General features: G+C 43.7%; 1 long non-coding RNA gene across 1 annotated transcript; it reads left to right on the top strand.

The window, feature by feature from the left end:
- The first annotated feature begins 1,834 nt into the window (after window positions 1-1,834).
- On the top strand, window positions 1,835-25,405 carry LOC116449472. The gene is made up of 2 exons (XR_004242397.1): window positions 1,835-2,112; window positions 25,316-25,405. It is a non-coding gene; the product is annotated as an uncharacterized LOC116449472 (long non-coding RNA).
- Window positions 25,406-27,766: the final 2,361 nt, after the last annotated feature.

Here is a 27,766-nt window from a genome sequence, read left to right as displayed (position 1 = left end):
TTTGTCAAATATTGTAGGAATAGGAGAAAGAATAATAACAGCAACAAATTGCTTAATCACCACAATTATCATTCCTATTATTATTTGTTATTATGAATATCATTTGCTCTAACACCTGTGATGTGGCTGGCAATTTTCAGACACTTCAGTGCTTTCACTTTGTTCTACAGAGTTCATAATCCAAGGACTGATGTCAGGGCAGAAAATATCAATCAGTAGTTTATGGGTAACACATCCATAAATCAGCAAGCTGCCTTATAGCAACAGAATCACACTCTTAGGAGGGTTTGTATGGAAGGTACAAAACACATGAGCCTTGGATGACTGGGCAGGGCATAGGGTTTGGACTATGGTGTGATGGCCTAGAGCACAGATGGAGTTTGGTGCCGTGAAATTCAGAGCTTGGAGGAGGTGTCTGGAAGCCTCTCATGGTTGAGGTGTGGTAGCAAATGCATGGAAAGAGCACCAGAGTTTTGAAAGCTAAAATTTACTCCATGAAGAATGGGAGACTGGTTGAGGAATTCAGAACCTCAGTAAGGGAGGCTCTTCATGAGCCTTTGTCAGTGAACCTGATACAGATTTCAGCATCACCAAGCTGAGAATTTGACTAGCAATTTCCAAATCCCCAGTGCTTCACGTGTTGGGAGTCCCAAACAACTGCTCTTTCAGACTCTTGTGTAATTGTGAGTCTTAGCCTCTCCTTGAGGATGATCCAGCTACCTTGTCAAGGAACTGCAACAGGACTGTGCATCTCAGCTGACTTGGTTACACAACATGGAAAACTAATTCCCTCTGCTCTTGAGTGTCCCTAAGGTAATTTTTGGTGCCACAGCCTGAGTTTCTCCCCATAGAAAGGCCAGATATATAAAATTGCTCCTTACCCAGCCTTAAATCCCATTTAAGACCTCAGAATAGATTTGGGAGGATTGTGCTGAAAGGGTGATTTTCACCTTTGGTGGTTGAATCACTGCAATATCTGTGTTGAGCTATGGCACAGCCCGAACACTGAGGGACAAGGGTGAAGATAAGAAATAAATGGCCAATACCTCTTTAAGAATCTACAAGAGCAGAGTAATAAAAAAGAAACACAATAACTCAGACAATAAAAACATTATCTTACAGATTTTGTAGAAACTTTGCCTTAGGGATGCCACCTGGATGTGTTTCACTGACACAGCTGCTCAGACTTTTTTTACCTTTGCTACATAAAAGAATAGCGGCATCTGAACAGCTGTTTGGGTTAATTTTTTAATGCCTTCATTAAGTAAAAATAAAGGCAAATTACATGAATGAGCAATGTGAAACTGCATCCAAAGATGCTTTAAAAACTTTTCAGAATACTTCCTGGACCTCTTCCACAGTAAATATAGGTCTGTTGTCCATAGATAGAGCTGAGTCAGAAGGGCAAGTGGGGCATTTCCATTTGTCTGCTGACCAGGTGTGGCATTATCTGTCCAGCATCTCTTCTCTGTCCAAAGTAAAGACTCCTTTTGATCAGGGCAAATTGGCAGACCTGGTTATATTGAAATCAGTCCACGGTCACCTCACTGACTTCACTGAAGTCACTAAAAATGTCATTAATTAAAACAAGCAAACAATTGAAAAAAGCCATCCTAATTTTGCTTAAATCCCTTCATCCATTCTGGAACTGTCAGTTCTATTGCCTGCCAGGGAACTACTCCCTAAGAAGGTGGTTGAAGGGAGAATGGGAACAGAGCTTATAAGGGTGTCTGAATAGACATCATTTTCCAATGAAAAATGTCATTTTTTTGTTATTTTCAAAATCACTGTGTTGGGGCAAAGGGGGAGGCAGAGGAGTCGGTGCTGATTTGTGCTGCCCCTCCTGACACACAGCACACTGAGAGCATTCTGGGTTGAAAAAGAGTCAGGTTTAACAGGGTGATGGAATGAAACAAGTGGGAGTTGTGATGTTTTTTGTTACCCAGTGTTTCACACACCTCTAGCGGCAAACCCTCTTCGTTGCCAAGACAACCCCGAAGAAATACGAAATCCAGAACAATACCCTGTGTACGAGGAGCCTCGTATTCTCTGGTGCACGCGTTCGTTGTGAATGTCAAGGGAAACGCTGCCCTACCCTCCACAGCGACCCAGGTAAGCCCAGGTAAAGTTATAGGTGATGTCTGTGAGATTATAATGACTTACATTTAGAGATTGTCTTTTGTCCTGGCGTCTACCAAAGCTCGAGGGCTGGCTCTGAGAGTCTGGGCACTGTATTTCTGCAGTGCAGCATTATCCAAGGCTGGCCAGGCAGCACCAGCAGGATTCCTGAGGCTGTAGTGCAAGTAAGTCAGGGCTGGAGAGCTCTCTCTGCTCTCCTCAGCCAGTGCTGCATGTGAAGGTGTCTGCAGCAAGGGATGCCAGCCTGTCGTGATCTGCCTTTACAGCGGTTTCTAAAGATTTCTCAGGCAGCTGAATGCAAGGTTGTGCAGCCATAAAGGTCTTTTTGCTCCATAACTGGGATATATCAAGCTGTGCTCTGTCTCTAGGTCAAAGGAAATAGAAATGTGACTTAAGCCTCTTTGCTTAAGGTCTTGGCTCAGTGCAGGACAGTGGAAGGTCTGGAGCTTTGGGTTTGTTAATGCTTATTTATTTAAACCCGATGATTGAACCTCGGACAAAGGTCCAGGAGGTCAGAATAAATATCTGCAGAGACGCTTAGGGCACCCTCTTGCAGGCAGGAGCCCCAGGAACTTTTTTGTTTCCCAGAGAAATGTTATGTGCGGTTTGCAACATTTAAGTTTTGCTTTTCCAAACTGTCTCCAAGTCATCTTTAAGATTCCCATTATATTCCCAGGGACAGGTAATAAGTGATAACCTTTTTCTGAAGAATGCCAGAAATAGTCGTTTTGCTATGCTTGAAGTTGTCATTGACTTCCTTGTTAGGAATGGCTACACCCTTAAGAAGTAATGTCAGCTCCCCATTTGGTTAAAGCTCTTTGATAAATGGGGGAGCAGCACTTGGAGCAGGGGACACTGGATTCCACATAGCAATGCATCCATTTTGCTGTGCACCCTGTGTGAAGACGAATCCATTTTAGCCTGCATTGAATCATAGCAGCATCCCAAAAGTAAGCAGGAGAAATGCCGACATCTTTTGCATCCTTTCATTCTTTGGCTCTCTTGCTCCCTCGGTTCTATCCTTTTGTATCAGCTGCCTATCAGATGTTCCCAGCAGGAAACTTGGCAGCTTTATGGTGTATCCTGATGAACATGGTCTTTACGTGGACAGGGAACCCTGGGGTATTGCAGCTTCCTCTCTTCTGCTGTACTTCTAGAACCACATCATATTACTCCTTTTGCAATTTTATGCTGAGAGCCAACTCCGGGATTTTGGGCTCTGAAAAACAGGTAGCAAGCAGTGGTAATTTGGTATGACAGGAGCACCAAGCCAGCAGAACAAACCAGTTGGTGCTGACAACTCCGTGTCTATACTATTGACACTTGGGGGTTTTAACCTGAGACTAGCATGAGTTTAGTCCTGTAAGCTGAGCTCTGAAACTTTGTGGTATGAAGTGAAGCACAGTCAGTCAGGGATTCACTTCAGAAACTTACCTGTTCCAGAATAAGACACAGATGTAGATTAGCATTTGTGGAACAGAGGGTCAAACTAATCAGTGCTGAATAACAAGTGTTGCATATTTGAGCATCATAGCAAGACACTCTGAAGCAGAGCTGGTTCTACTTTGACGGCTCCATCAGCATGTCCAGAGCTTCAGCTTCCATGGCCGTGACAGTCTCTCCCTGACTGTGGGAGAAGAAGCCTTATGAATGAGACATCAAGCAGCAACCTCAGAAGCAACAGTTCTGCACTATGCCTCCTTTGTTTTCCTGAAGAACAAACTCTACGATGCACTGAGAACCATCACACCTTCATCCTGTTAAAAGACACATCCTGTTAGAGCTTCAGGTGAGGTATCCCTGAGCTCAGGCCACTCTTATCCTCTTTTAGCACCTTAGAAACAAGCTGAAAACTCCTTGCTGCTCAGGAACAAAGGAGGTATGTGAAAGAACTGCAATTTCATAAACTGTCGAGTGGGAGTTGGAGCTATTATAGAACATCCCGTTCCAAAAGGAAACAAATGACAGCCTGACGCTGCCGGGTAGTAGTGACGTGTGCGGCCGCAGAGTGAGTCAGTCTGTGTGAGATTCAGATATGGACCTAGAGGGAAAACATTTGTGGCAGCAGGACCGATCACATGCTCATAGATGGAATTACCTCAGCTCATTTTTCACGCGTGTGTTAATGTATTTGCTGCGCTTCTTCAGCAAAAGGCAAAGAGCACAGAGGAAACAGTCGCGTGTAGGAGCTGCTCTATCTGTCTCTTCTTGCAGCCTCCTGCTTCCCACCCACACTCCTGCACAGCCAGTGATAATGTATCACGAGCTGTGTTTTGGTATAGCACTGTTTCGTTCAGTAAGATGGAATGTGCTGTTGTTATTTTTGTTATTATTTGTGTTATTTGGAATCCCAGCATAGCTCCAAAGGCATAGGTGAATTGGACAATTAAGTGAATTATTGTGAAATTATTTAGTTTATCAGTGAAGTGATGTCTTGCTTTAATAGCTTAGAGCTCAGATCAATGCTTGTATTCATTTAAAAATGAAAACTGAAGCCTAAGGATCCTTTTAAGGCCTGAAAGGAGTCTGTAGAGCTGAATCTGTGGTACGTGGGGGATGTGTAATGATGTATAAATTGTGAAATGAATTGGCTGTTTACTGGAAAATTATGGTGATCTCCTGGTTGTGGTCCAAGATAAGAGACCTTGGCCATGGTTTAAGGACAAGAAAGCTTCAGTAGTAATTCTACCTTGAGATGTTCCCATCTCAGCTTTTTTCCACACTGTTTTACTCCAGCTCAGCCCCCTCCCAGCTGCATCTAAACAACTCTTCGTGTGAATTTGCAGCAAGCCACATCAGGAATTGCTGATGGTTAAGACTCTGAACAAGACAGCCTGTAAAATAGAAAGGATTTTACTTTTTTTCTTCTTTGTGTATGTGTTTTGGTTTGGTTTTTGGTTTTGCATTTTGCTTCAGCTAGATCAGTGCCTGATCAGCATTGCCCCTGGGAACAACAGCTCTGGCCCAGCTGAAAGGCCTGAGTGTTGTGTGGCGGGGGGGACACTGGCAGGGGCTGATGGTGGGAACTCTGCGACAGCACTGCCACCAAAATCTGCAAATCAGGAAACCGTAGCTGGTAAAACATTGCTTCATTCAGCAGCAAAACAGAACAGCTGCTGTGTCTCCAGAAGTTAAAAAAAAAAAGAGGATGTTATTTGGCTACAGAGTGTGTAGACAGGGTTGGAGGACAAACTGGGGGAAGGATTTGGGTTCAGGGTATAGAAGTCTCATGGATGAAAAAGGCCTCAGAAAGCAATATCAGGCATCAAGTGTTTCCCATCTCTTGTGCTGAAATCTCATAAGCATACTTGACATTTCATGGAGGTTCAGTCAAATCTAAAGCAGAATTGCAGGTCTGAGTTGTAGTCTAAGCCTCAAACAGCACCAAATTACTGAGCTGAGAGCAAAAGCAGAGCTCTCCTTGCACTGGAACTGAGAAGTTAGGCTTTTTCTTCTCTTTGTACAGTTACCTTATTGATGTTTCAAAGACTGGGAGAGCTCACCTGGCACCCTTTCCCACTAGACATGGAGGGTCTGTGCTGGTGTAGCTGAAGTCCATAGGTGAGCCAACCACTCTGGGATGGCTGTGACCTCCAGCAGCACTAGAAGAAGAAAATTACTAGAAAAATACTTCATTAGCCATTTTGTTTATAGTAAAGCCTTGGCAAACCAGGCTGGCTGCTCCTGCCATAGAGGGAATGGCACTGGCTTGAAGTAGGTGGGGTGCCTATCTCCCCAAAACGGCAAGCTCAGAGCTGGAGCCATCACCCCGAGTCACCATTATCTGCTGCATCCTTACATGTCCCCTCCTCTGCCCTGGCATGGGTACTCTCCCCTCTTATCAGTGAGATGGCAGCATTTCATTTGCACAGCTGAGTGCTCTTGAACTGACTCTGTGCATCCATCAAGGTCATGAAGTCATTCAATCCCTTGATGTAGCAGCCTCTGGTCAGGAATACAGGACGGCAATGCTGCTGGTGCGGCTGACAACACCAGGGGGATAACTTTCCTGCAGTACTGCAAAGCAGCTTTCCTGGAAGAGGTAATGGTTTGCCAGTATTGCAGAATGGTAATTTTAAGCCCATAAAAGAGCTCTTATTGTAGTCTCAAAGCAGCCTTGAAAACCGGCCGCGCCCTCTCTGTCCCGGGCTCAGATGAAGTGCCAGCGCCGTCAAAGAAAAAGGTGTTCGCAGCATGTGCCGTGTCCCGGCGTGGCTGGCGCAGGTAGTGACAGCCGGCAGGGCTTTAGCACCACGCCGGAGATTCCAGGAGAGGGTTTGCCTGCTGGCAGGCGTGAAAAGCAGAGCTTCTGCAGCTGCTCCTCCGATGGCTCACGGATGGCATCCCCCACAACAGACCGCTCGATGCAGCCGTGCTGAGCGATGCTCCCGCCGGCAGTCCCGGCCCTTTGCCTTGGCACAAAGGCCCGCTCCCAGCGAGTGCCAAGGGCAGCTCGAGGAGGGCTGCGAGGGGCTGATGTCACTGCCCGGCCGCGGGTGTGACTCATGCGGGGAACAGAGAGCTCTTCATGGGCCGCTGAAAACACGAGCCCGTGGGAGGGCCTCGCTCCAGGAGGGAATGAGACAAAGGTGCTGGAATGACCCAGGGAGCCCGAAGCACGGGCCACACCTCAGCCCCCAGCACTGAGGGTTGGAAGGAGGCCACCTCCTATTTGGATTTCTTCCCTTGGGTTATTTTGAACCATTCTGCCCTTGCTTTAAGCAAGGATCAGGGTGGGGGAGGATGGATTTATTTGAGAGGAATTCCCTGCACCTTGAGCTGCCTGAATTAGTCAGGAGCAGGGAAGATGGAGCGGAGGAGGATGGTACGTGTCCTGAAAAGCACATAGGCAGGGAGCTCAGGCTCCCCCAGCAGCACGAGCAGTCGTGGCTGAGGCACATCCCTCAATAAGGTACCTCTGTAGGGGGGTCTCGCTGCCCCTAATTCACACTGGTGGAGGTGCACAGTGTCAGGGCAGCGTTCTTAGCAAGGCCCAGGTGAAGCAAATTCCGTGCATGAGAACAGAGATAACCAAACCTGCTGCCGCCAGACAAGGGAGGGGATTCACAGTGCCTGCCAGAGGTGTTATGCCGGAGGGGGAAGGAGCCAGCTGCAGAGCTGATGCTGGTGCCGTGCAGGGAACGGGTTCACGGCACCACTTCTCGGTTTGTAAAGTCAATTTCCTAGAAGTGACAGCACTTGTGGTCACAGTGACATGGACAGTGGTTTCTGAATACTTCCGAAAGTCTTTTGAGATTGCCTAAAGAAAAGGATCAAGTACTGATGATGATAGAATGTGTTCTATCTAATTATATGAGTGCTGAAATTGGCTATTTCCCCTTTCTTCCATCATTCTGATATAACTGGATGCAGGAAGACATTCACAAAAGAAATACTGTTTCAGTGAACAACCCCATGCAACCCATTTTGGCAGATTTTCACTGAAGGTTCAGAACCAGCAAATTGAAATAATCCTACAAACTTACATAGAGTCTAAACTGGCCACTGCATCTAATTATTCTAAATAGTTCTTTTATGTCTGCAAGGAACCAAGTGTAACCTTCAGATTTAAATACCATTGAACTGTAGGACTTGGGAAATTCAGATTCTGCTGTACATCAGCTTCTGAGCCTGAAATTAAGATTTGTTATTGTGACTGCACATGCTGGGAATCAGGATGAATAGCAAACATGCAAATTCAGTTCTTAATTACAAGCCACATAGAATCAAAAATAGACAAGCCAGTTCCATTAATGGAGAAGCAAGCAGAACCACAGAGCATGATTTCCTATAGACGTGAGGTCACGCTTGAATGTGGATATGGTAGTCAGGATTTTACAAAACTGCTCAAAAACTGCAAGGTTTCATGGATTCTCTCGTGACCAGAGATTTGCACCGTGTTTACTATTTGCTATTCACTAGTATCACTTTTCACTAATAGTCAGGAAAACAATGTCAGGTGACTGGTACAATTGATCAACACATCTAATGAATAGCCAGGACTGAACAGTGGGGCAAAGGGACAGTGAATGCGTCCAGTGGGAAAGTAATGGCCCATGATTTTTCTGGGTAACAAATACATTTTGAAAAATATCAGCTTTATTTTTTGAACTAAGATAGGGTCATGTGCTAAATTTGCAATTAATATTATTTTAGAGAATAGATCAAACAGCTCAAGCAGATTTCCTCTAACTGACAAGTTCCATTAAACAAGAAAGCTCATTCTTAGTAGGAGATTTTAATATAACACTGAGAACAGGGAACAAAACAATGAATGGAAACATATCAGCAGTCAATTTCCTGAGTATTCAAGCCTGCATTATACTTTGTTCTTTGCTACAGCCATGGCCCTGTAATTATCAAGCGTATTCATGGGACTTTTTCCTATTGACACTCAGCGTGAGTGTGGCTGGAAAGAGATTAAGCTTTTGTGGCAGCCATTTGAGTTTGTCTAACTAAAAATAACCTGCAAGGCTGTGGGGAGCTGTATGTCTCAGGGGATTTGTGATGGTCTGCAGAAGCTGTGGGTCACAGGTTCAGACCTGTGTGCATGCAGGGCCCATAGCACTGGACCCCTGTCACTGCAGTCACTGGCACAGTCACAAAGCAGTGACTGATGACGGAGCAGATGCTTCAAGTTGTTCCTCTGTTATATGACTAAGACATGCTTGTTGGACCATGAATGTCATCACTGGGTAAGCCATTGCCTGTTGGCTTTTCCTCAGAAAAGGAGCTTTGTTCCTGCAGGACTTCATCTACTCTTTCCTGTAGACACTATCACTGCTTCTCAAGTGATACTCTGAAATAACTCTAGGCTAGGTTATTCCCTCTCCATGCTACCAGTGGAGCCTCATTTTGTTATGAGCCATTGTCTTCGTGCTTCTCATGCACCTTGTGCCTGGGATTCCACTGCCCTGTGGGATTTCTGGGAACCAGCCTCTAGACAGCTTTCTGTGCAGGTTTGCCTCTCTGCAGGTGATATGGAGAGATGTAGTGGAGAGTGAGGAGCAGGGTCTGGAGGCTACTGGTGATGGCTGTGAGGAAGGAATAGGAGTGGTATGTGGCAAATGGACTTCAGGGAGAGGGAACTGTGAGCTGGTAGCATCTCCAATCTGAGGAAATCCAGAATGTTCATGTTAACACCTCTGGAGCCTTGATTTCATTTGTAATATCCTGGAGTTTCCTTTCCACAGCTGGTCAAAGCTGTGCCCATCCACTATCCAGGCAGGAAATATCTCTCTGAGGGAGCATCATATCTCTTGGCTGTTTGGTGCAAGTGTGGGCAGCAGTTCAGCTCCTCAGCTTACAGCCTTGCTTCAATCCTCAGGTTTGGGCAGGCACCATGTCTTTTTACACAGTTCCCTGTTTCTGTGTAAACAACCATTTTTGCCAAAGATGGAAAACCAAAATCCTGTTTACTTAGGCTCCTTTTCAGTCCTATAGAGCAAGAGCAGCAGTGCTGGTGTTGTGGCTCAGCTCCAAATCAGGTAATTACTGTGAATTCTGCCCTACTTACACACCCCCCATAGTTTCAATTAGAACAATTGTTTTCATTTTTCTTTCCTGCCCTGTCAAGTATTAATACAGTTGCTGTTAAGCTGCTCGTGTGGTCCCTCACCTAGGTGTTGTGTTTCCATGGTAAAGACAGACATCCTCGTGTGCATACCTGGACCAAATTCCCATCTGCACAGACTGATGTAATTCTATAATAGAGCTGTGTTGATTTGCACCACTTGAAGGTTTTCCTATGCAGAGAGCCACGTTCTGCTCTCTAATTAAAGGCTGTGTATGAATGCCTATGATCTATTAATTTTTCTACTCGCCCTTCAGCTTTGCAAATAACGTGAGGTTTGGGTAGTCGTTCACACTTCTGGTCACAGTGGTGATCCCTAGAGAATACAACATGCCTCCTTTTAATGTGCTTCCCCCCAGCTGTTCAAGAGTGGATCTATAGGGATATCTGAGCTCTTTCACTCTTGGCTGTAGTATGGTAGATGGAGTTCATGATGTGTGATGTTTTATGTTGTGAATTGCTGGAAAATGTGTTATTTGGAAACAAATCTCTCCAAATTTATCAGGAGAATTAAGAATGTGGAAGGATGCCTGAAAGCTATAGAGCAACAGGAGATTACATGCTTGCAGTTTAAGCCACCTGGCATATTGAGCATTCATGTTCACAGCTGAGGGCTGCAGCACTTCTTATGCTGTTTATGTGATCAGGAGGCCCTTCCTTTCATCTGATAAAGAACTAGGCTTGAAATGGCACGTGTTTGGGCTGGTGGGCTCTGTGTCACACGGTGGGGTGAGGTTTTTTGTCTGATTTTTCTAGTCTGTCACATGGCCCATCGGATGATTATCAGTGTCATATGCATGTGCTGAATGGATCAATGTTCGTGTGCATGAAGGCTTGAGCAGATCATGGTTGGGTTGCTCTGTTGCTCAAGGCTGTGGTGGCTGGTGTCATGGAGATCATAGTGACTTTGCAGGGAATACAAGTAAGCTGTTATATTCTATGTAAGATAAGCAGGCTTTGCCTTTCCCAGCACTTGTTTTGGACAGTTTTCTGAAATTCACAGAATGCGTTCATGGCTCAGTTCTCAGCAGACAAAGAAGCTGGGAACAGATCTTCTGCAAACACTGGGTTGACTCACATAGGAGGCAGTTGAGTTGCCTACCCATATGTGTCTGGCACTATATAGGATATGTGATATATTACAGTGCCTCTGTGTGTCCCACATGAGCTCTGTCTCCAGTAAAAGAGGATGTGAATTTCCTGTAGGTCCTGAATTTTACCTGGCAGCCCTGTGCAGGTGCCTTAGGGGAGTCACAAACTTTTCAAATAGCTCTAGATGCCTCTGTTCAGACACCTTGAACCCACCCACTGGTGAAGTGCTCCAGCTGAACAAATAGCGATAAAATTTGTCTTTTAAATGAGCTGTTGGGAAATTCAAAGATGTAAAATTTTCATTCTAGATTTAAGTTAAGACTACCTCAGTACTGGTGGGACGTGGACTGGCACCTTCACTCCACAGCTGAGTGGTCTGGTTTGGAGAAACCTGGAAACGGAATGAATGGGAAACTGACAGGTGTCTGTCAGCATCTCTCATAGGCAGCAGCATGCTTGAGGAAGCACTGAGGCAGGGCTTTATCAAAGTGCTGGGTTTACATTGTGGTAGCTCCTGCCCTTGAAGCTGCTCTCAGGGTGGTGCAAGGCAGCAGTAATCCCAAAGCCCTTCTCACTATCTCTCTTGTGTTAAAATGTCCAGATATCTGGTCCAGCAGGACATGGTTTATAAAAGTGGTACAAAAAATTGCTTTATACTTCTCAGTCCCATAGAAAGTGCCGAACAGTTTAGCACAAGGCACAGAGACTGTTTTATCTCAACTCTAAATTCTCATTATTTCAGGTAAAACATCTTGACTTTGTCTGTTCTCTCACATTGCTGTGTTTTTCTTAAAAAATAATTTTTATCCATATGGGGAAATATTTTTGTGTCTTCAGCTTCCAAAGGCTTCTGAATTTCTAAAATGACAGCAGCACTGTAGCTCTAAAATGACAGTCAGCGTGCTCTGGAGCTGCCCACCAGTCGTTCTTCCTTGTGCAGTAGCTGTTTGCAGAGTCAGGGCAATTCTTTACATACAGGTTTTTTTCACCCCCTTCATGCAAAACAAAAGGATTTGGTTGTTTTCCCAAAGCAAACAGTCTGTGTCAGCTGTCTTGCACTAACAGAAAAAACAACCAACCAAAACAGCATGAGCTTTTATATCCATGTCCATGAGTGGCAGGTCACAGGTTCCCTGCAGAAGCGATGGGGAAGGTAAACAACGCAGAGCACGCCGTGTTTGCATGCCATTCCAGTGCACAGCAAAAGCTGTCCCCAGCCCTTCTCTCTCTTATGCAGCAAATCACATTCTGCTGTGTAAATAGCAGTTAATAAAAAGAAGCCAAATTCTTTACTAGTTTCTGATTTCAGCCCGCCCAAGACGTTTCCCTTGCACGAAAGGCCTGTTGGAGTTTAGGCACTCTGAGCTAAATCAGGGAAAGTTTTAACTCTTGGGCTCAATATGAAAAGAAATCAAACGGGAAGGAATACACCTTTCGTATCGTGCTCTTCCAGAAAGAGAAAGTTCTAATAAGACAAAAGCCCAAAACACCGGAAGGTTTTATTTGTGCTGGTCTGTACGAAGCCAGTTATTATCCTATCAATTGTTTGTGTAGCCACTGTTTACACAAAGTGAAAGATGGCACATAGGAACACGTACCAGCAGTCTGTGTTTTCTGATGAGGCCCTGCAGTGCTAGAGCAGGAGCAGGGAGCTGGCTGCTGTCCAGGTATCCCCTTGGCAGCTCACACTGGGGCTAGAAGGGACTGGCCACCTGAAAATTAGAAGAGCCTTAGGGATCTGCTGCATTTAGATGGCTGCCTCTGTGGGATAAGGTTGGCATTGCCATTTCTTGCCAGCCATGACAGAGGAGGGCTGTGGTTTGGTGCCTCATGCCTGGAGGCAGGTGGCCAGGAACAGGGTCTTTAGGCTGCAGTTTTGGTTAGACCAGTTCAGTAAGAGCAGCTCATCGATCCTTGACACTGTGTGATGTTTGCAAAGGGTGTAATTACAGTATCCCGCCCAGCTTTTGCACAGGCTTTAGAGTAGAATGAGCAGATGGAAATCAGGTTTATACCTCCCTCACCTTCTTGAAATCACTCCTCAGAGAATTATTTACCAGGTAGTGTGAGCCTGGGTAAAGTACTCTGTAACGAATCACAATATTGGTGACAGAGACCTGGCCTCAGCTGGGCAAAGAGGGAAAAAGGACAGGTTTGAAATCAGTTTTCTGTTTAACTAGTTGCCAAGGTAGAGGTTTTAACAGAATAGATGATACTGTCCCTTCTTAAATCCTGCTGGCTATATTTCACACCATCTGGAGTTTGTGCAGAGCCCCCCTTGGGAAGGCAGCCAATAAAGAATTACAATAATCTAATCTTGCCATGATAAAAGTGTGAATAACCATTTCAGAGTCTGACTGGAAAACTACCGCAACCTGTCAGTGCTCCTTAGATGGTGGCCAAGAGGGCACCTGATGACACACTGGAAAGTGTGGCTCAGGAGATAAACAGGAGTTGGCTCGTACCAGACACCGAGCTGAAAACAGTCAGATTTTCACCAGCTGAAACAAAGGACAGAAGGAGAATATAACTGCTGGGTTTGGGAGAGGTGACACCCCCTATCCCACTGATCCCCATGGACATTAAGGCACTTGGCACTTTTTGGGAGGGCTGGGGCTGTGTTTTACGGCAGTTGCTCCAGAGACACTATCTTTTAAGCCTTTGCAGCAGTCTCTGCTGGAAGCCTTTGGTTTCACACTTTTAATTGTTTCTCAGATGGAATGAGAGTTGGTCCGGTCTTTGTTTTCCAGCGTTGTGGAGTTCCTATTGGCATTTTTTTCATCCCACCCTGAAAGAGAATTTTCACATAGCTTTCCCCACATTGTTTGCAATCGATGATTTCTCTGTAATGGATACTAAAAATTTTAAATGGCAGCTTTTGGGACTCATTGGTGCTTAGGAGACAAGGAATGTGCTTTAGTGGTGTTCATGGCTTGACAAAAACTTGCTTCTTAGCAGCACCTAAAAAGAATTCCGACATTCACCAACATGAGCATGCTCTTTGCTACCACTTAATTCTCCTTGCACCACACTTTATTTTTGCTTAGTCTGGTGCATTACAGATGCTTCCAATTTCCATCCTGTCTCCTCTTTCAGTCTGGTTGCTACAGGGAGTGACGATAACTACAGAAACCTGTGTCTAACTGTCTGAATAAAACCTGTACTTCACACTGCTTACAGAAAAATTATGCTTCTTTTTCAAGGGATGTTCCCAAAAGAGACACAATTTGAGGCAAAACAGGATGACTTCCCTTGGCAAACAGCAGCCTTTATGCTGCTCCACAGCACCAAAGAACGATGTTCTGTGGCCCTTTTGCACACACTCACAGGTAAAAAAGTGGAAGTAACTTGCCCAAAAGTCCCATCAGCAAATGCTGCCCAAGCCTGGCTTCGTCTTTGTGCAAGTATTTAATTTTCTTTAAAATTCTCCGGCAGCCCATAGCAGGTGTTGCTACTGGGTAAGTGTTGTGAAAGGGTCCCAGAGCAGGGCTTGCTTTTCCTCTCTGTTTAGATGAAGGCGTTTTCTAATTGTTACCAGCACTGAGGTGTGTGGACCCTTCCAAGGCAGGCTGCTTGGTACATGAGAAGTGATGCAACTTGTGGAACCATGCAAGACTCTTGCTGTCAGTAAGTGGACAAAAGGGACTGTTGGTGGGGGCAAATCCCTCAGTGTCAGCCTGCCTAACCAGCAGCCTGGTTTCTGCTTTGTGCTGGGACTTGGTGTTTTGACTACCTAGAAACTACTCTGGGGTGAAGTACAAGGATATTGATAGGATTCAATCATTGACTTGAGTGATTTCAGCACTTTTTTTCGTCCCATTTTTATTTCTAACCCCATGGCCTTTTGGAGCCACTTTTTAGGCAGCAAGTTTATTAGGGCAGGGATGTGACTTTTAGAAAACTCGTATTTGTTTCAAACCAGCACTACTTCTCTTTTGCTAGTTCAGGTCAGTGGAGTTACATCCCTAAATCCCAGGGAATTAGGACAGGGATAGCCCCTGTAGCACATTCTCTCTGCAGTACCTTGCACAAAGACAAGAGCTATAAAAGAAGTCAGGTGAAGTTTTTGGAGCGGTTATCACCAAGTCATGTACTGATGTGCTGATGGCTTAAATCAGTTGTAAAACATGGACTTCAGAGGAAACAGCCCCAGCAGCACTGCCTGGGGCTTTTAAAGAATCCCATTGCTTGATAATCAAAAGCCCAGTGACAAACTCTTCAGTCCCTTTACTGAGAGTGTGCAGAGCAACCACCATCATTTAAATCACCATCTTGGGTAGCTCAGTGCTTCAGAAAAGGGCAGTTTGCATGCATTGCCCAGGGAAAGAAGATGAGCCCTGATGTGCCATTCCAAACCATGTGCCTGGCCTTTATGGGCCCAGCTGTAGGCAAGGGCTGGGGTGAAGCATGTCGTGGGAAGGCAGATAACACAAACATGAAAGCAGCACAAAACATGAGAGCCTATAAATAGCAGGAAATAAAGAACAATACTGTGATAAAATCCATAAGACAATAAAGACCAATGTGGGAGAGACCATTTCCCCCCCACCCTTCTCCAGAGTTTCTCCTATTTCCCAAAGCTGCAGAGATCATCTGACTGCTGTGTGGTACACACAGCTAAGCACCAACTTAAGTGCTTGGAGCCTTGCACAAGTATTTCAAAACCCTGTTCTCTTTTCTTTCTTGTTGTCCTGCCATGACTATTGTGGTATTTAAAGACATTTCCAACTCACCAGCTCGTCAGAGCAAGGAGAAAAGAGGGAAGAGGAAGGGGGAAAAAAGCCCTATGGAGATTTATAGTCATTAACAGCCTTTATACGGTTTCAGACATTTTTGTGGTAATTCTTTGGAAGGGACACATCCATGATGAGCTGGGGTTTATTTTGCCACTGGCATAAGAAATTTGACTGATTCCAAGAAAATATTTGCTGTTTACCAAGAAGAGGGTAAAATGGCAATGGATGTGAACTAGGAGCCTTGTTTAAATTTTGGGTCATTCCCAGCTCCTGACCTGGCCCCTTTGAACTGGACCCTGCACAAAGCAAGTCTCTGGCAGCTCCTCTGCAGAGTGAATCTATGGCCATGCAGTGGGCACTGCAAAGCTCCCTCCCTTCACTGGCAGCAGCAACTGAAGATGGTTAATTATCCTGAGAGATATCCATCACTCATAAACCTGCATCTCACAGGAACGTGTCCTGTCAGGAGGCAGCCACTCCATGGGCCCAAAATGTCATGAGGACAGCTCACAAGTACACATATCTCTGTTTAGGAGTATAAACCTCTCTGGAGAATAGATTTTCCCGGGTATTTCTGCATGATCCTGTCCTGTGGTGCCCTAATTTCTGAATCAAATCTTCCAATGGGGTAACACTAACTTGTGTGAATGGCGTTAGGCTGATTTACAGCAGGGGAGGATTGAGGCCTTATTGTAAGGAACAAGAGGATTATACTGGCCTCAGAGTTCATGTCAGAGCTGGGACTGGAACTCAGGGATTACTGAGCAGTTTTCTCAATTGCTTCTGTTAGCTTTAAAGACGGAGTTGTGTTGAGGAAAACCTCCAAGAGTCTGATTTAATGGCAAATCCACTCTTTTTTTTCCACGACTGGTTCTAAGATGCCTGCCTACTAATGAACGTGGCTTTTTGTGCTCACACAATGGAGTTGCTCCCTCGTGGCCCACCCAATCCTCTTACAGGATCCCACCAGGGAGATGCAAGGACAAGTTTGGAGGTGACGCAGGGCAAGGTGCATTATACAAAAGGTGACTGTTTTGATTCAGAGGGTTCAGAGGTCTGAGGAGCTCTAACTAAAAGGTTGACTGGCTACCACTAGTGCAACATCACACTCCACCGTGTGGCGTGGCTAACAAATGCGGGACTTCTATCACTCCACAGGTGAGGGCTGGATTTCTGCCTACATGGAAGCATGTCCCATATTATGCTCTTCCGCTTTGGGTCCCTTCATGCTCTGTTGTGCAGTTTTCAACTCTGTTTCATGAAGGCAGAAAGCCTCAGATGATCTCCCCTCAAGGCTATGGGCTGCTCCTTCCTTCTGAGGCCATGTTTTGACCTTAACTAATGTTCACGGTTTCCTCCTGCAGAGTAATGGGCCAAATATTCCTGTTCCACCTTTTTTTTTTCTTTTTTTAATTTGGTCAGATATGAACATTTTGTGCAGGGAGATGAAGTAATTCAGCCAATTCATATCTTCTGACTCCTACTCAGTGCTTTAACCCATGTTCACCATCTTTCCTGGACTACTGCAGTGTTTATAAGACATTTGACTTCATTTGGTTTATGAAACTTTTCTTGTTCTGCCTTTCTTGAGCATTAGCCCATGAGGCAGCTTGCATGTTTTTCTGTATCCAACACTTCTTTCTGCCTTTTTTTTCCCCATTTCCAGAAGGACTTGTTCCTTAGAACAGATTAACCACATACTGAGAAAACGAACAGGCCAGATTGTCTAGTGCTCAGCACCCACCGCTGAGGACAGATTTTCCAGAGAACTCAGTTTCCAAGGAGGCATCTAAATAAGTGACAGATACTCAAAGTGGAAATGTGCCCACTTCTTTTAGTGCTCAACTAGTGCTAGAGCTGCTCTGAAAAAACTTGCTCTGATATGGTTGTTCTCCTTCACTTATGCCACAAGACTTCCACATTTCCTCTTTTGTACCCTATTTATGGCTCTCTACCATGTTCACCCTTGTGCCATACTCCATCCCACAGGTCTCAGCTGACCTTCTCCTGCTTGTTGCCATGTCCTTCTGCACCATTAAAACATCAGCATGTACATACACTCACATTTCTGTCAAGTGGCCCATCGGGGCTAATGCCCCCAAATGCAGAACATATGTGCAACATAAATTAATTGTTAAGGCTAATGCTGATTGAAGTTTGGTAACTCAGCCTGCAGGATATACCATATGTTTAAAGTGTATTGTACAAATTTAGATTTTAAATTCCCAAGGGCAGGGACCACTCCTTCCTCTATGTTTACATAGCATCAATGAGACCAATAGTGCTTAGGTCTGATATACATTAACCTCAGCCAATGCATTGTTAAGTTCAATAATGACTAGTTAACATTAAAGCACAATGGATAAAATACATAGACAAAGGCTTTTTTTGGCAGAGATTTTTGTCATGTTTTTGATGCCAGATTCCTACCCAAGTAAATAGTCTCTGGTCATCTGAATAATTGGCATTTTCTTGAAAAAATCAGCCCTTATATTGCACCATCCTGGTTTTCCCTTGTTCAGCAATTGACACTAAGCCATGCATCACTATTTAGGATAACTTAGCCAGAGCCCACCTAAGTGAAAAGTCTGGAATAGGAAGGCACCTAAATGACATGCCAGACAGTGAACTCAGGGAATCACAGAGCCAGGGTGTAAATGGGCAAAGGAAAATAAAGGTTTTGAATGCAAGAACTTAATGTCATTTCTTATTATTTATCTCGTTACTTTGTAGTTCCCAGAAACCACACTCAAAGGTTACTGTACCCAGGCCCTCCAGCGGGAGCATAAGAGAGCTATAGGAATAAATCCAAACTCCATCTGAACTGACAGGCTCTTTTTCAGTGCTAGTTATGCAACATGTTAGTACCTCTAGGTATAGGACCAGTGGGATTTAAACTTGTACAGCAGATGGTCTGTGCATCATTGCTGGAATGCGCCTGCTGACCCTAGGGCAGAGCCTGAATGGACTTCAAAAGAGAGACTGAGCATGCTTCAAAGTGTTATTGTTTAAATGTTCCACTAAATGGGGACTCCGGAACAAAATATCTAGCTGAGGTCAGTCTGAAAAATGTCAACACACATAATGAGAAAACCGTATGTTGTGTGAGAAAGAATATTTCATAGGGGTATTCTGGCTATTTTGAGTTGGAAAAAAACCACTTTTTTTCATGTGTGTCAGCCAATTGTCATAATCCAAGTGTCTTTCTTCATGAGCTTCATTTGCTTTTGTTGGAAAGAACAAGGTCTGTATGTGAAAGTCATAAATACTTTTGGGAAGTGTGCTTTGTCCACAGACAGGTACACTGGGAGAACCAAAGTTATGGCAAAGGTGTGTTGCAATACAACATTGACATAGCCTTGAAAGCCTCCCTCCCACTCATTTCAGAGCAAAAATTGTGAGGACCTTGTGTTTGGTTTGAGAGTGTGATCCTGTGATTTCTAATCATTACTGAGTTCTGTTTTGTTCCTCCCAAAGCCCATAATGCCTGCTCATAGCATGTTCTTTCTCCAGGGTAATCCACAAGTTTTGGCTTCTCCTAACTCCATTCAGGGAGAATTTCAGTAAGAAAGGGATTGGGTTCATGTTTAAATCAGTAGGTTTAATATCATGAAGAAAGATTTCTTAAGCAAGTCAAGCTCAACAAGATCAAAACTTCAGTAGAAAATTCAAGATTCAGCCTTTGACTTGCTGGTCCCCGATCTGCATCTTGGGTGTTGCAAATATCAATGATCTGGTAGCTTTTGGTCTGCAAAAGGTTTCCATGTTGGCCACTGGCAATTCAACATGGGTGGCTAAAACATTATTTCCTTTGCTGGAAGCGAAGAGGAGCAACCTGAAATTTCACAGCATCTTGTCCTGCTGGGGCATGCCTCTATCTTGATGGAAACACATTGCAATAACACACAGATTAAAAGCTAACCCTCCCTGCAGATGTAATAAAGATCCAATGCCAGGAAGAGCAAACAAGACCCATGTTAAATAAAGGGGAGGCTTGTTTCTTTCACATATCAATATTCAGTAAGATCAGCCAACTTGGCACGCTGGGATGAAAAGAAAGCTACCAGGCAAGGTAAAAAACTGAAGGACTCTGAAGTGACGATTCATTAAACCAAGAAGGTAACTTGGGCTTGTTTGTAGATTCTCTGTGTCTTTGTAACATGTTGTAACTGACACAAAACTTGATAGCAATCAATGTAAGTGGGTCAAAAATAGCATCCACACCCTCCCTGGAGTCCTGGTTGTTGCACCCAGTATCGCTACTCAGCTGTTAGCTGTGGCCCAGATTAAGCAAAAAACCCTGTAACCTTACCTAACCGAGTTGAATTCAGCAAAGCTTTCAGGCTTTTGCTTATCTTCGGTGTATGCTTAACTTCAGTAAGTATACAAACTCTTTGTTAAATAAGACTTTTAGACCTGCACAGAGCTGATAGAAAATCAGTTTCACCTTTTTTATCCTGTTTGCCAAGTGCTACAAATAGCTGATACTCAATGTGTAGATTGTTGCAACTACTCAGTAGCCAAAACTCAAAAGTGTGTCAGTAAGTTAAAGGTGATCTGTTATCTCAGTGTTCCCAAAGCAGAGTAGTTACAACACATTTCTGATTAACATAATTGGTTTTAGGAATTCTGGTTCCCTGGAAATATTGTCACTCCAAAACAAATGCACTCTGCAAATTCTCCAAACTTGTTAAACTGCTCATGGAGAACAAAAAGTATGAGTCAAGACAAAGTGAGTTTGTGACAAAACTTTGCATAACAGGGAAATAAACTCCAGTAAACCGAAGGAAAATATATTACATCCATTACTCAGTTTGCATTTTTACTCGAGTATAATAGGAGTATAAACATTTTCTGTCATCAGCTTACAAAGCAACTTGTTCTGAAAGTGATGCATGGTGAGAACTTGCATCTAAATTGGGTACATCTAAATTAGACTGAATACAGAACACTCCCAAATGTGGTTTTACTTAGAGCTAGCCAAGGAACACAGACGAGGGTTCACAAATATTGAAAGAAAAATCACCCCCAAACCTCACAGGCTCCTCCCTCCGTATGCTCATTGTACAGGAGTATTTTGGGGATAGCATGTTTATTTGGGTTTGCACTTTGCAGGCAATGCAGTTCTTGCCGAGAACGTGCTGTTTGGTATTCTCTTAGAGTGCAAAACATGGCCAAGTGTTTTGCTGAACAAGGAAGGACTTATAAATGCACTGGGCGAGGCCTACAGCACTGCAGCTCTGGCTTCAGGAGGTGGCAGGGATTCTTAAAATCCTCTTGCTCATTTACATTAAGTAAACAAACAAAATTCCCAAACCGTGAAGCCCACAAATTATGTATGTAGCCAGGCTATGTAATCACAAGTTCCCCTTATGGTTACTTTTACCTTCTCTCTCACTCAAGCTTTCCTCTGCCTATATTGCTGCTGGTCTTTACTAAGCCCCACATTCTACAAATATTTATGCGCATGATTTACTTCATGCTTTTAAGCAGTTGCAGAGGGTTCAATAGGTGTTAATAGATAATGAGCTAGAACACAATAGAACTGCATATCTGCACAGATCAGACTAAACCTGGTGAAGTACAGCTGTGCAGAAAGTTCAGCACATGGGGAACAGTTTCTAGGGTCTTAGCTTTTAGTAGGGTTTACCAGAGCTGGCATTTGTGTTTGTGTAGCACCTGGCACAAAGAGACTCCAAATCTGACCAGGATCCCTAGATCCCGATATGCTGCAAGTAATGAACTGCTCCAGGCACTATAATTAGGCATCAAACAGCAAGTACTCAGAGTTCACAGACTCTAGCACATGGTATTGCCAATACATCTGCTGACATTCGCATCTGTAGATTGTTCATTCAAACACTGCCTGTTTTGGAATACTAAAACATTCCTACCATCCATCAGCTGCTACCTGACCTCTTTAAAATAAACTTTCTTAATGGGCATGTGCCTGGATCACCAAAGAGACTATCAAACTTGGCACTGCAGAGGGAAAGCCAAGCCTGGTGCTAGTGATGGCTCTGCATTCTTACTCTCAGATGTCCTGTCATCAGGTCAAGGTTGTGGCACAGTGACATGGGGCATGAGCCCACTGTCTGCACATTGCCTGTCCAGCATTTAAATCATCATTATTCCAGGAATTTGTTGCGCACTGTGGTACAGGGGTACACGTAATATCAACTAAAGGAAAAGTGAATGACTATAAGCACGTTGTCATGGCTTCGGCGGATATTCAGCAGCGACAACAGTGTGCCAGGCTGAGGCGCCCAGCCGGCAGCTGGCAAAGCATGTTTTATGTAGCTTTGTGAGCACAGACTATGCAAATGTATTCAAAGGATGTTCTCGAGGCAAATTGGTTGGAGCTAAATTTGCCCAGATGCTCTTGAATCTGCTTATTAGAGCCCTTAGCTTGAAAATTAGCTGGAACTGATGAGTCAAACCAGAGCTGACTTTAGGATCCTTGCATATTAAGGAAACCACAACCAGATTAAATGTGTGCATGTCTATGTAGCGTGGAAATTCAGCTCTCAATGCCTGATCCCACTATTCCCACAGTGGGGGCTTCACAATGCTTAACATGTGGAGAGCTCCTGGAGAGGCCCGGGCAACTATTTTGCCTTGAGTTTTTAGGTTAAGAGAAAATGAAGAAATAATTTTCTCTTACATCCTGGCTTTTGATTTTTGCACTTGCATTTCGTTTTGCCTGCAGAGGCACTCCCCAGCAGTGAACTCATGCCTTCCCACTCTTGTTACATGTTCCATTACCAAAGGTGAATAATCAAGACAAATATGAAGAATGAGAGAAGTATGTACTCATTTATTCAGATAATGAATGTGAAGGATGAAATCATCTTAATCCTGAACTAAAAACAACTACTTCAGGATCCTGTTATGGTAGCAAAAGATACTGGAAGGAGGTGGGATTGTGTTGTGTCAATGACAGTAGTACTTTTGTTTCCTTGGACTTCTTTCCCGTATAAGGAGGCTATGAAGGGAAACTATTGGAACCTTTCTTTCACCTGAGTATTGACTCTAAAAAAGAAAACTGTGCGTTGAGCAGTGGTTTAAATCAGTTTCTCCAAGACAATTGGTAGAATATACCTGCTTGCCCACAGCACGTTTTCACAGACTGACCATACGTTCTCCCCATTTGTGCCACCTCTGCAGTCACTGGCAGAGCTCCAGGGCAGCAGATCTGCCATCCCTCTGCCTCTGTCACCCTATGTCAGACACTAGCTCGGATCAGCCTTGCTCTTGTGGCAGCTACACTGCGTCTGACCCCCGCCTGGGTGTACAAAGGTGGGAAAAGGGTGGGCCATTTCCTGCGCTTAAACAACTGAGCTCTGTTAGCTCAGGGACAATTGAGCCTCTCGTGTTTATACTGTCTTTGTCTGGATAAACTGTATGGACACGGTTCCAATGCAGCCACCAGGAGATTTTCTTGCTGATATTCATGGTGCCAGCATTTCACCCTTAATGTGTATTTGGGGCATCTCCATCTTGAATCAGGACCTCAAGCCTCTTAAAATTTCATTGCAATTATGTTTGGATTTATTCTTTAATATTTTTCTTTTACTGAGGAAACCAAAGCTGAGCATGGTTTTATAACATATGGTCTTCTTCATGCTTTATAGAAGGTAAATGCCACCTCACTGTGGTGCATTTAGTCTACTCAAGTATCCTCAAAGAATTTGACACCAAGGATGTCCCAAGGGATTGGCCTCCCAAGGCCACCCTCTGGGATTTGAGCACTCAGCTCAATGTAAAACTCCAAATATTGCTGAGGCAGAGAGAGGTATTCAGTATCCTGGATCCTTCACAGAACCTGGATGCATTTTGCACACACCAGCTGTGTGTGTAAGGAACTTGGGTTAAATCAGAGAATTTTTCTTTTTTCAGCCTCCAGCTTTTCTATCTGTGTCGCAATGATTGGTCTCCAGCTGTGAGGAAATACAGAAAGCTTCTTATTTAATAAGTTTTGAGTAATCCTCAAGAAGCCAATTCCCCCCTCCCCAAAACGGCACAGTCTGTGTTCCTTCAGAAACATCTTCGTAAATAACACCAGGAACTTAAAATACCTTTCTGGCCCCATAGGGTGGGATAGAACTTATAGTATAGCTGCGCTGACATTCAGTCCATATATACTTATCATTTCCTTCTGAATTTTTTCCTGCCTTCTTGATGGTGTGTTGGATCTGCTAACAGTGGAGAAGGTCCTGTAGAGGTGAGACCGTCTTGTACTCAAAAGATACCAAGAGTTAGACCTGTTGGGATATTTTGCTTGCTTTTGCATTCAGTTTGTACATCATCCTGGGATGGCATGCAATTTTTCATCACGAATAACATTTGGAGAAAAAGCTTAGGGAAAACTACAGATTTAAAATAAAAACAAAAATAAGCCCTACCAAACAAACCAACCCTTGTATTTGTCCATAGAGCTTACTGACTAAAAGATAATGGCATAGAAGGTTCCTGGATTTATGAATCCTCCAAAATCCTTTTCTTCCTCAATGGCAGTTATACTCCTGAGAAAAAGTCAGATGCCAGATCTTGCCCTGGCATCTTTCAGTGGATTTTTCCTAAAATAAAGAGGCTTTTCCAAGCCTGGTGGTTTCAGATGGTATGATCAATGTTTATTCATTTGTCCTCTCTTCCCATGGAACTGGCAACGGCTGTTATTTCTTTATCCAATAACACTGTTATGTCTGTTTCTCTAATCTAGCTACTTATATGGTCTCAACCATTGCAGTGTTTGAGCATATCCCAAGAATTAATAAAATAAACCTAAATAAACCCCTTAAAGCAATAACAAACCCTCCTTCCTTCCCAGCCTTATCCTAGGCAAGAGTCTTGAGTTTTTGAGCTTGTGTGTCTGTGAGGAACTTACGGAGGCAAAGCTGAATTGAAGAATGGGTCGTACCTTCAGCTGTGAAAACAGTGTGAAAGGCTGGCACAGGAGAGACCACAATGGTGACCTGGGCTGCTACAAGAGTTTGCCAAAACTAGATGTGCTTCCCCTAGATTTTCTGCCCCTTGACCTCAGCTCAATAGTATTTTCTATGATTCCTGGAATCTGGCAAGTCATAAAATTTATTAGGGGCAGAGGTTAGACATGGGTTTTTCTTTTGACAAAGAGAACTATTTTTTCTGCCTGGAGATGAGCTGCCCTGATCAGTTGTCACTGGAGCAGTTGCTTCTATTTATTCTGACTTCATTTGGATCAAAAGCAGTGTCTCTGTGTGTCTCCTCTCCATCTTTGTCTGGGGATTGTTGTCTATTATTGCTGTGGACACTGTAGTCCCCCAAGACAAAATTTATCCTGCAAATTCAGTCTCTGTTTTAGATAGTTTTCTATCCAGAGGTTGTGAGTAGTTTTTTAATGGCTTGTTGGGAGCCTGGTCTCACCTGTTACCCAGTTTCTGGGCTTTGGACCTGCAGTCCAGCAGAAGGAAAGTTTGATGAGTTTGTGGGTCCAACAGCTTTGGGCAAGAAAGGAAATCCCATGTGCTTGAGATTGCAAATGTGGTGGTGAAGATTTAAATGCATTAAATCCTACATGAATAAGAACAAGCTGAAGCTCTTTCTAAGAGCTCTGAATCCAAAAACAGCAAATGGAAGAATTGCCAATGTATAAAATTATAAATAAACACATGCCAACATTAATTGGAGGAACATGTCCTTCTCACTGACCTTAGCCCGTGTGACTGTACATCTGCTGTAAAGGACACGAGCCCTTGATTTCTCTGTAACCAATAGACACAAACCTTGTTTCCAGATGAGGGATTAACTGCACGTGAGGAAATAATTGACTGCTGGATCGTGTTTTACACACACCTCTTTTTAGACCTGGATCAACGAAAAGTAAGTATCATTATATCTCATATTTGTGCTAGAAACGAAGCAATTTGCGTACTTGCAGGAATGAGATACAGTTGTCTCAGAAGTTTTTGTTGGCAATAGAACAGGCAGCTGTCAACACTTCAGCCTAGAAGTAGATGCAGCTCATTAGGACAGTTGGATATCATCAGATTAGCTGGGCTTGGAGATAGGGTGAGACAGGAAAACATATGACAAGAACTGGCATTGCAAACCCTCCCCCTTCAGAAATACTACCTCAAAACCAAGGAATGTTGTGGTTGATCACAGCCAATATCAATACAATATATCCTAGTCTAAGGGCAGACTTGCCAAGTATTTCAGCATGGGTTTCAGTGCCCCTGGTACACATAAAAGTTATGGCATCAGTTCTGGATTAGTTACTGGGACTCTGGTAATGATGTTCCTGGCATAGCACTCCTTGCAAACACGTACTTTGGAGGAGTTCCCATACATTTTTTTATTGTCCTCTAGAGCTATGGTGGCAAGCTGTGTGAAATCTATCCAGAAAAATGGAAAAAATCAAAACTAAAGGGAAAAAAACAACCAAACCCGATTAAAGATGTCAAAGCCTTTCTTGTGCAGATCCAAAACAAGGTCTGAAATCAAAAGGATATGTGTTGACTCTGTAAGAGTCGTGGGGGAGGGAGTTCTAGACTTTGTTTCAGTGCCCCTAGAGGATTGGCCGATATATTCTATACAGTTCTGGGACCAGAAAGATGCTCTCAGACTGGAAACAATCCAAAGACGAAAAACAAAAGCAACAGCAAAAAATATCTGAGTGGCAGCAGGGACTAATTTTGAAGAAAGCTTAAACAGCCTTGTGTCGGCAACAGGTCAAGGTGACCAAGGCCCTCGACAGTACTCCATGGATATGTAAAAAATATAAATGGCAGCAGGCAGATGAAGTGTTTGTCAGCATGCATTGCCATGGTTTGTTTTTGTGTTCAAAACCTCTTTGTTCTAAGCACACTTCTCTTTTCAGAGCTTGAGCCTTAGCTTGGCAACCCAAGCAGCAGGGATGCCTTGTGTTTCCTTAGGACTTTTCATCAGATAATCCCCAAATGCTTTAAAAGGGTGAATTAAAGGAGCTTCACATTTAGAAAAAAAAGAAAAGGATTAATTTCCTTCTTCCAAAATGCAGTCCACTCTGGTGTAAATTAAAAGAGGACCTGGATTCTCCAGTGGGTGAGACCTTCTCCCTTTACATTGCTGCAGAGTCAGAAACGATTCGTTACCCAGCCTGAGTTCCTGTGTGGGGACACGGGGAGCAAAGGAAAGAACAGCTCCCCAGTCATGGAGAGTGTGCTGCAGCAAGCAGCACCAGCAATAGAAACGTATCAAATTAAAACATAGGAGAGGAATAAAAGAGAGAATTGCAATTTCCTTGAAAGGTATTAGGCTTGATCATTGGAACTGCTGCCTCCATTCTTAATAGCAGTGAGGATGTACAGACATTTGTGTGATTTCTCTGCTGAGCAGCACCTCTGCTTACTCAGTCCTGATTTGAGGTTGCTAGAGCAACAACAAAACCACTTCCTATAGAATGTGGATGTGCTCTGCAGGCCTCCCAGGCCTGCACGGTTAGCAGAAGTTAGGAAACTTCACAGAGGAAATACAATGCAAAGTACTAAGAGATGTGGAAACCTTAAATAGGGATGTAACTTCAACCACTATTTAGTCAATGCAAAGGGAAAATAGGAGCGTGATGGCCTTAGAACCTCTTTGAGGCAGCGTTTAAGTCTGTTAATAATCAAGATGAGATTGCTTTATAAAAAAAAAAAATTTGGATTTTTCGAACAACTCCCTTAAAATACTATTTTTGTGCACACTTACATGTGACATCCATATGACATCCATGTGACATTGTTTCAAGCCTTACACTTGTAATTAACATTCGTTTAGCTTTCATTACTGACAAAATTTCAAATGCCAGAGGATGTACAAAACCTGCTGGGTGATTTGCAAAATCTTCCAGTGTTGGAAAAAATTTTAATGATGAAATGTTTCATTAATTGCTTCTATTTTATCTGATTCCTGGCTGTTGCCACAGGAATCTTGAGGGCTTCACAACAAGGAAGATCTACATTCCTAAATTATAATTCCTGGGATTGTGCTAAAGCACCGTGTAAGAACAAGTATTAATTATTATTCAGACAATTCTCTGTTTCAAATATATCTAATTGAGAAAAACCAAGGAAATCACCTCTAGACTGTTTACTAATAAAATCCCCAACTATTTCTGTAGAATTTGATTTCCTACTCAAGTGGTGTGATCCTGGGAAAGAAAGCTCAAGGTCTGCCTAACCTGGCGATTTTTCTCCAATATGCTTTCTACTGAATTGGGAAT

The sequence above is a fragment of the Corvus moneduloides genome, chromosome 11, assembly GCF_009650955.1.
Source record: "Corvus moneduloides isolate bCorMon1 chromosome 11, bCorMon1.pri, whole genome shotgun sequence".
NCBI classification, from domain to species: Eukaryota; Metazoa; Chordata; class Aves; order Passeriformes; family Corvidae; genus Corvus; species Corvus moneduloides.
Note: the sequence above shows the minus strand (reverse complement) of the source record. Positions and strands in the feature narration are given on the sequence as shown.